Genomic DNA, 10,714 nt, shown 5'->3' on the forward strand with positions numbered 1-10,714 from the left:
GATTTCTTTACAATGCCATGTAAAGTGTCATTCCACAGAATAAATATATTTTAGTTTATAACATAGAAAACAAAATGTATAAATATAGCATTTCTTAATGAAGCTGTAATAATTTTCAGAGTTAAAATGGTTTAATCTTTAGAGATCTATAGAGCACTGAATCTAGATTCAACCTTTTTATAACCAAATGTGTTTGGTGTGTACTAATTTTGTCAAATAAATACAAATACTAGTACTCTGATGTAAATTTCAGCGGCAATGGGAAAAATGGCAGCTCCCCATTATGTTAAACTTTATAATTTAAAAAAATATGCGAATAAATCAATGTCATGTGAAAAAATTCCTGAAAATTTTTAAGAAATAAATCATGTTGAAGACATAGACGCCATTATGGCATTGAGTTTCAAGAATGAATAGAATCAACAAATGGACATCAGAAATTAAAGAAACCGCATAAATATGTGTTCAATCACAAGGGAAAATATGATTGATGTTGTCGGAACCAAATTAATTTTCTCAAGCCCATGTCACAAAGTAAAGGTAACTCTACAGCATTCAGTGAAAACAAATATTCAAAGTCCACATATTGGAAACCTGGGGAAAAACTTGTTTTCAATGCAGATGATTCACATTTTCCATCTGTTTTATACAATTAGTTTACAAAGTTTGAATATAAGAAACATGTTGGAGCTAAAAATGACATTAACAAGTTTTTGAGAGACGGACTTATGCAGGGACAAAGTAAAGAAGTTACCAGACCTGTCCTCAAATTGAACAAAGAAGGCACAAAACTTAAATGTGCTAAAAGTTTCATATTTTAAGATGTATTTCTCACGTTGCTAATATTTCAGAAAATCAATGTATTGGATTTTACAGCCAGCACCCATGACATATTTTGCTGACTATGGCAATTGGAAAATACTGATGTTGTTCAAATACTTTTGCCCAATTAAAATGACAAAACAAGCAAGTAAATCGTCAAAACTAAATACGTAACTATGTTGAATGCATCTATCCTATCGAATTTTAGTGATAAAGGATACTACAGATACAGTTAAATCTGTGTCATATCTTGACTGACATCTATAAATTGACAATGAGGGTCGGTTTAAAACAAAACTTTACGACATACAGGGATTATTTCAGCTTCACAATTGTGAACTTTTCATTTCTATGTAGCAACATTCAAACAGCGCCTGCATACGGATTATATATCTCCGAATTGATACGATATTCCTGAGCTTGTATTTCCTATCATGATTTTCTTGTTACAGGGTGTTTGCTCATAGAAAGCTGTCCAACCAAGAGTTCCAAATAGGGAAGTTGAAATCATCCTTTCGTAAATTTTATGGACGCCATCACGAGTTTGATGTCCGTTATGGAATATCAAAAACTACTATCCCGTTCCCTTTCCACAAATGTGACCTACCGAATTAGGCTATTTACCGGGTTTGTAATATCATGAGCAACACAAGTGCCACAGGTGGAGTAAGTCAGATCTGCTTACCCTTACGGTATCACCAGATATCACCCCATTTTTTGGTGGGGTTGATATTACTTAGTCTTTAATTAGTTTTCTATATTGTGTCGTATGTACTATTATTTGTCTAATTGTCTTTTTCCTTTTATAGCCATAGCGTTGTCAGTTTATTTTCGGTCTATGAGTTTGAATGTCCCTCTGATATCTTTCGCTCCTCTTTAACATACTTGAATGAACTGCTTTCAAGATAAAGACTAATGTTGTTCAAAGTTCGTATGTGCATATCAAAACAAACATGAGAATTATTAGGAACTACATTTCAATGTGTATAAGATTTAGTAGCGTTATCATCGTGTGACAATGCAGGTTTTTTTTCATGTGTCGTTTTATGTGCTGTTCAATGTTTTTCATCTGGGGTTAGTCTCCATTTCAGTGTCGACATTAACATCAATTATATAATCATTTTTATGAATTTACTGTTTGCAAGGGTACGAACTATTCTAAATATTCTTTGTCCCATGAATAGATAAAATTAGCCATGTTTGGCACAACTTGTTGGCATTTTGGGTCATCGGTGCTCTTCAACTTTGTACTTTTTTTGCTTTCTTTACTTTTTTGGGGCGTCGCTGGTGGATCACCGTCTTATGTAGACGATGCGCGCGAATGGTGTATTATATTATAGGATTTGGTACATTTGATTAAAATTAGCATGTTGAAATGGTGTATTATAATGTTAATTTGTTTATTTCTCTGTCCGTAATGTTCTTGCATTTATTTGTACGGTAGTCCTGTCATGTAATGGTGTCATTTTAGTGTTATATTTAACATTGCCATAAAAGTTCTAGGTTTGGCTAGCCACAAAACCAGATTCAACCCACCATTTATCTCATTAAAATGTCATGTACCAAGTCAGGACAATGACAGTTGTTATCTTATAGTTCGTTTCTGTGTGTGTTGCATTGTGGTTTTGGTTTTTGTTGCACTTCAGTTTCTGTTGTTTCGTTGTTTACCTCTTTATATACTGAATGTGTTTACCTCAGTTTTAGTTTGTAACCCGGATTTGTTTTCTCTCAGTCATCTATTCATGACTTTCAATCAGCGGTATACTACTGTTGCCTTTATTTAACATGCTTCAATATTGTGACTTCCTGATTGAGAGGAAGGTCGCTTAGGAGAAAACTGATAAATGGTGAGTCATCCTTTACTGAACAGTTAATGAATTCCTCATCAATAGACCACATGATGAGGCTTAATCGTTCTTTATTGATTAGTCACTGAACCCATCAACACTTGACCAAATAAACTTGACAAAGGCTCAATCATCCTTTATTAAACAGTAACTTAATTGCTCACCACTTAGCCACATACATTCTGTTTCATCCTCAATATAAAATCTACTCCAAGAACATAAGACCAAGCTAACACTGTTCAATGCTTTATTGAACAGTCACTTAATCTTTTAACACTAGACCACCTAACTACTGTATGACACTACTGTATGACTGTGTCATCCTGTATTGAAGATCATTGAACAGCCACAGAATTAACTAACACTAGATCACATAAATTTCGTATCTTCATTTATTGGACAGACATTAGAACAGAATACCTTGGCAGTGTAATTAATTTTCATATTTAAACTATATGTGTGATTTGTAATGGAAATAATGTTGTTTGTATATGGTGAATGTAGTTCTATGTAAACCAACAAGGAAGTCCATTGAACAATCTAGCCAAAGAAACAATATTCAGCTGCCTCTCTAATTACATTTTCGTCATTTTGTTTCTCAGCTTGTGACATACTCCTCAAGAAGACTTTTCATGAAAATCTGAATGACCCACTGACAGTCAAAGATTTTTAGCAATCTTCATCTGGTCAACAAATAAACACTTTTATTTGAATTTGTGCACAGAAATATTACAAGAAAAGCATAAATGAACTAACTTTATTTTTCTTATCAAAGTTCAATGTTCAATAAACTTTATACATCATGTTTTATACTATTTACAAAAGTTTGAATACAAAACAGACAAGTTTTAAATGGGCATACTTAGGGATATTTTTTGTGCAAAGTCTCAATAAATATATACCATATGAAAAACTATATATGAAAGGGACATTACTCTTTTAAATCACATTTTGACTAAGAAAATTTGTATCAGTGAATACACCTTTTTATTATGAATTTGTTATGTCACTTATTCAAAACGTTTTGAGTTACAATAGGATTGTTTCTTAAGCTTCTTTAAAAAATCTAATTTGTTGGAATCCCAGGCAAAAACAGGTAAATATGTTACTCAAGCAGCGGGTTATCTTTCAATGGTTCTTCAACAATGTTGATGGCAGAAAAGTGGTTCAAAGATGAAGGTGTGTTTTATCATAAACAAAATAATTACTGAACAGATTTTACTGAATTAACTGGATTTTTGGCGGGTGAGAAAATTTGTAATTAATTCTTCTTGGTTTTTAATTCAAAAATACAAACCTTCAGGTTGAACTCTTTAATGTGTTTACCTGAACATCTAAATCCCCAAAATCACTTTAAACAAAATTGATTCCTCAATAATCAATGATAATGGTGTTCATGGTACTTTAATTTTTAATCTTTATATGATGGAAGATAATTAAACCAATTAATATTGAGTTTCATATATCATATTTATGGATAAAAGGAGAGTGTTTAATTTTTGTGTGTGTAATAAAAACCAGGGATAACTTAGAAAATTTACACTCCTTCAGCAATTAAGCCTATTTGGATATACATGATATAAAAGCACTCCTAAGATACATGCAGGTTAACTAATTTGTTTAAAATGTAACAACTTCAAACAAATATATAAAAGAAATTGTTAAGTTTTTGGTATTAAAATAACTTCTAACAGCACCATACCACTATTTAACCATGTTAACTGCAAATGTTGAGAAATTGACAAAATTTGGGCAAATTTCAAACTGAGATTATATGCAAAAAAAATAATGCTAGATGTTTATATCATTTTTATCCAAATACTCAAACAAGTTTACACTGGAAGCTGCTTGGCCAAGGTAATCAAAGCGCGAAAGCGCTGTAAAGGCAGTTAATTACAGGTTGTGTGTATTTCTAGTCCAGTTATATCATTATCTTCCATAGAACAGAGGTGGTTTGTAGAATTTAAGATTTAGAGTTCTTTTGTACCTTAGTTCACCTATACATGTATCTATAGTCTACTGTTTACAGTATATTTTCTGTGCCTCGCCATGAAATGCATTTTTAGCCATGGCCTTGTCAGTTTGCTTTAAATTTATGAGTTTGACTGTCCCTTTGGTGTCTTTCGTCCCTCTTCTTTAGACATATAAGAACTTTTCCTTTTCAATATAAATAGACTATTTTTAATTATTGATTGTATACGCATATTCTATGACTCCCATAAAAAAATAGTTCACAAAGATTGACTAGTCTCTGTACTGTGTGTATAGCAAGAACATCAAGTAACATAATGGTAAATGTACATAGTAACATGTCAACTTTTTTGATGACCATACCTGCCAACTGTCAGTATTTGCAGAGTATTTCCCCCATCGAGCTCGAGGCTCCCAAATGGAAATTTTGTAAGAGCAATTTTGTCGACTATTTAAAGAAAACAATTAATTCAACAATGGCTATAAGCTTGTTAATGCAAGAAGAAGCCAAAAACCACATTAGAATATATTTGAAGGGAATCCATGACAATCGCCCCATTAGCAAATAGCCCCACTTTTTCACTAACTCGCCCCACTTTAAAAAAAAACCTGCCCCAACCTGGATTACCAAATCGCCCCACTTGTGAACTGTGTTAAATCCCGTTAATATTACTCCTGCCAACTCGCCCCACCTAATAGAAAACGATAATATCTAGATAAATATATTATTAACCAGGAAGAATTTAGTAATGCCAACTCGCCCCACTTATGTAAAAAGATGTTATCCCATTGTATATAAGTTAAATTCTGTTAATATAACTCTTGCCAACTGGTCCCACCTAATGGAAATCGATGAAATCTAGATAAATATATTATTAACCAGGATGAATTTAGTAATGCCAACTCGCCCCACGTATGGAAAAAGATGTTATCCCATTGAATATAAGTTCAATTCCTTATATTGCATTATGATACAATTAACAGGTTTCTTTTCAATTGTTATGCAAATAACTAAGCTTCAAAACTTACATTTATTCTTCAGTATATATCAATAATAGTAATTAAATTAATTTTCGGTTTGTTTGTATTCTGTGTAGATTAGTTTTCATTAAAGTGGTGCGAGTTTTAATTTTTAATTATATATATATATATATATTAATCTAAAAATTACCGTTTTTTTATAAGTAGGGCGAGTTGGCAGGAGTAATATTAAACAGGGTTCTCGCTAAGGCGAGTATATGAGTCCTGGACTCAACAAAATCTGTCTGGACTCACCATTTTCAAAACTGGTGAGTCCACAAATACATCAATATTGAAATATTTTGTATAAACTGAACACAGTTACCATGACTCACCGTGGCCAAAAATGACGAGTCCCTGGACTCGCCTTCAAAAATCCTTAGTGAGAACCCTGATTTAAAATGATTTAACCAATTTCACATGTGGGGCGAGTTGGCAGGAGTAATATTAAACATGATTTAACCAATTTCACATGTGGGGTGATTTGATAAATCAGTTTGTGGTGTTTTTTTAAAAAGTGGGCAGATTAGCCAGTGGGGGGACTTGTCCTGCTTCCATTTGAAGGCCCCCTTGAAGGTTTTGTATGACTATATAAACCATCTTTCACGTAAAACCCCCATGTGCATTTTGAAAAGTTGGCAGATATGTTTCTTACTCCAGGCAAAATCTACCGGTATGAATGAAAAAGAAGTTTTCAATTAAGGCTCTGTGGCCATAACAGCTGTCTCATTAGCATTTTAACCACTTCCCATATTTGCAATTAAAACAATAGAAGAAAATTATTCAACGCAAAAACAAAACTTACTTGTAAATATGAAATTCTCTTTACGGTATGAGTTTTTCTCCTTGTTTCAGATTGTACAGTAGTACCTGTAACTGCTTATACCTATTTCTTATTCACTTTTGCTTGATAAACTCACTAAATATCATATACATTGTACCACATCTCCTTATTTTTATATGCATTCCAATAACATGAACAATTGTAATTCAATTCTATATACATGTACCAAAGCAAAATGAACTGCACCACTTTCATTCACTAGTATGCATCTTTTGGCAAAATACAAGACTTTGTTCTAAGATGACACAATTAATATAATATATATTTATTGATAAAAAAATAAAATTTAGTATACAACTCTTTAACGGTATAAAAAAAGCACAGCTGTGTCATAAATTGTGAAATTTGTGCTGAAAACATAGACATTGATGGTATTTGAGTAATTCCATATGTGAAGCTCAACATTAGCTCGTCAGTTGGTGGTGGACAGTTAGAGTTCCTTTCTGCAGGCTAGGATGAATGACTTTTCAGGAAAACCAATTTCAAAAATCAAAACTTTCCTCTAGCATGTCTAGATTTCTCCTACAATATTCATCCAGTTTAGTTCTTTTGTTTTAATTGGACACCGTCCTGATTTTTAATTTTGCAAACCATTCAGTCTCTTGCTTGCAAATGGTGCATGAAAATAGGATGGGTATGACAGTAGACAAGTCTCTTTAATGTGGGTTTGTGCCCTGAAAAAAAGTTTTATAACTTAAGTTTAATTGAAACTTGTGCAACACATATACCTAAATAACTATATAACATAGAAGAGAGCATCATCCGTGTCAATGTTTTGTTCCTGTTTACATTGTCATTGATATTTCTTCAAAAAGCCTGAGGCATAGCTCATGAATTCCTGTCATTAGACATTACATCCTAAATTAACATAATTACTGCTAGAATGATTATCAGTATGATAAACGTACACTATCATTGTACAGCCCAAGTCTTCAGTATATATAATTGTTGCATTCATTCACTCCCAGGGGCGGATCCATGATTTTCAGTTAGGGGGGGGGCGCAAATTTTATTTTCGCCGAGCGGAGCGAGGCGAAAAATTTTTGGAGGTTGTTTTAGGTAAAACTATTGACATATTCTTCTAAAGGGGTGAAATGTAGATATGTCGAACTATTGTCTGGTAAAATTAGGGACAAATGAATGTTTACGGACGTAAAGTGAGACGAGACAGATCACAATTGCTCACCTGACCAATATATTTTTCAATGAAAATTTCTACTTTTACCAGCGGTTTTTAATTGTCTTTTCATACTATCTGATTTTTAATTTTTTTATTTTCGGAGGTCGTGACCGACTTCACTGTGTTCGCCATAAACTAAAATAAGTAAAGAATGAGACGCATTTACACAGTTATATTTATTTTCTTGGGATCACAAGCATACAGTAATGCGGTACATAATTCGGCTAAATATTTAGGTTGCAAGTGAGAAATAAATACAGACACAGAGATACAAATTAATAAACTAACCTTTCGCTTAAAACAGTATTTCTATCTTTCATTACAGTACCGATATTATAAAAAAAATATCGCTGCTTTCTTGATGAAATTGTGAAAGTGAGTAAGGGATGTTTTGGAACTTCGATTTTCAAACAAATTGATTATAAAAACCGCAAATACAATGTAATTTTTTTTCTTTCAACTGCTAAAAACCTATTATAATTGTCAGCAAACGCAGCTCCGCGTTTGACACCTTCCTTTGAAATTATTTATAAAACTTTAATAAAGCGTAGGTCAGTTGGTTAGTAATCACGTTGATTATGTTAAACTGACTGTTTTATATACCTCAATTTGTCACGTTAAAAAGATTGAATGGTCTCTTCTGACACTTAAATATGTTGAAGTCAACCTATGCTTTGCAAATTTTAGGGGGGGGCGCACGCCCGCCACGCCCCCGCCTAAATCCGCCCCTGACTCCTGTGTTCAGTCGTTCAAAAATTTCTAAACATCAACAAATGAACTTTAATAACAACAAGAAAACACTAGAAAAGATACGTACATACCGATGCAAGACGTAACGGCCATTCTACCATGACGGCCATAGGATGAAACGGCCATACCCCGAAAAGATGAAACGGCCATAGTACAAAAACGGCCATACTTTGAAAAGACGTATCGTCCATGTTTTTTTTTTTTTTTTTTAGATGTTATAGATAAATTATTTTGATACTTATACATGGTTATTATAACTTTTAAATAAACTATACTGTTTTTACATTATTTTTCATCTTAATTTTTATTATATCATTTGTTTACTCATTATATATTTATCGTAAATGAATGTGTTTAATCTAATAAAATATTAAAATATCTTATTGTTTTCTAGATGATTGTTTGATATCTTGTGTATAGCAAATAGAACAAAATGAATAAATATTAATGACTTTATCCGAATGGGAGACTAATTTCTGTCATAATTAAAACAATGAGTTCAGTTTTGAAATATAAAACAAGGTAATCAGCTGTAATCAAGTAATGATTAAGTTGGAAATTTAAGAAGATTGTTGATTGCTTGTTATTAGGGGACGACCATTTGATATTCTGGGGGGGGGGGGGGGCCAGGAGGATTTGTTTTTGATCGGTTATTTATTTTTGTTAACTGAGAGGACAGATTATTCATTTTCCGACTATTGAAGCAAGATTTTTCATTTTCTTTAAAGCAAGGGACTGATTATTCATTTTCACACCTATATATATGATATTCGAAAACATACAATTTTAAAAATATTTGTTAATTATGAATAATACATGTACAGTCAAGTTATTGTGTATCATTTAATCAAAATTAATCATTATCCCCTGCAGAAATTTGAAGATTCAAGATTTTATTCATAACCTCAGACACATACTTGTGTACTACACAATCATATTTATGTTATTATTATGAACAAATACTTATTTTTCGTATTATATTTTATGTAATAAACTCAATAAAAAAAAAAAAGTGTGGACGATACGTCTTACAATGTGTGGCCGATAAGTCCCATGGACGATATGACGGTATGGCCGACACATCCTAGGGCCGTCATGGAAGTATGGCCGTCGCGTCTCGTGTTTAAGTGTATTTGGAAGAGAAATAAATCTGGTTAAACGATGTAAAAAGGAGAAATATATCTGGTTAAACGATGTATAAAGGAGGAAAAATTGTAGATATTGCATTACGATGCGTTCTACCTAATAGCACGTGGATATGTTTACATATTTAGACTTGACCCAGTATGACCCGTACCTTGTAAGTCACCGCCGTCGTTTAAACACTTGACTACAGTCGTGTATAAGCTAGACAATAAAAAGCTTAAGCCTGTACTTTTTGTGTGAAGTAAATGTGTTTGTTCTGTACATTTAAATTGTTTTACCTGATAGCAAGAACGTATATCTATCCGTTTCCTTCTCAATTCACTTTGTCAAATTCTTCGAGCTTCTTCAAAACATACGTATTACTGCGCCGGAAGTGAAAAAAATATGAGAAATCCTCGTAAAATAATGCTATTTTCAATTTTGTGGAATCCATTTTGTTATATTAATTATCCAAAGATAAAAAAAGGTTACGATTAATTATGAATTTGCATATCATTATACGGAACGTTTATGGACTATTTTTTAAGTCGGTCATTTTGGCGGTAAATCATGTACACATACACACGTAGATTGGCTGGTACCCGATTGTAATGTTACACATTAAATATATCAAATAGCTAATACCCGGAACGTAGTACCGGGAACCATGATAATACGTAGATAACATACATAACTAATACCGAAATTGAAAACGCTTTACGGTTTCTCGTTCATAAACCCAATTCCGCTTTGAATAATAGAAGATGCAATATTAATCATGTTCAGTCGACTTTTCATTGTTATATCAACGTCTGAACGAATTAAAGAATCTTTAGATGTCAGATAACACTTGAAATTGACCCGACCTCTTTCCACACGGAATATACAAATAATGATAGTTTGTAGTCAGGTTGACTGCTTATAATGCAAAATACACACTTATAACAAGTTCTATAAAACGAACAATACACACTGATCGTTTCTTTAGTCCCCAATGTAAATGAAAGAAACAAAAACCATATCATACCATAAAAAGAAGAGGAGAAATTCGAACATTTCCGGATCTATTTCTGGCCAAAAGACCCCCAGCATGGATTGCGTATGAAAAGATGAACCTCATGACTTAAAAGTCAGGCCTTAAAGCACTGCCTTTAA

General features: G+C 32.7%; 1 long non-coding RNA gene across 1 annotated transcript; it reads right to left on the bottom strand.

Annotated features, from left to right (window-relative positions):
• Positions 1-4,816: 4,816 nt before the first annotated feature.
• LOC134712068 (uncharacterized) lies at positions 4,817-10,714 on the bottom strand. The gene is made up of 2 exons (XR_010106253.1): positions 9,859-10,714; positions 4,817-7,178 (listed from the first exon to the last, which is right to left on the bottom strand). It is a non-coding gene; the product is annotated as an uncharacterized LOC134712068 (long non-coding RNA).

This window comes from Mytilus trossulus, chromosome 3 (genome assembly GCF_036588685.1).
Source record: "Mytilus trossulus isolate FHL-02 chromosome 3, PNRI_Mtr1.1.1.hap1, whole genome shotgun sequence".
NCBI classification, from domain to species: domain Eukaryota; kingdom Metazoa; phylum Mollusca; class Bivalvia; order Mytilida; family Mytilidae; genus Mytilus; species Mytilus trossulus.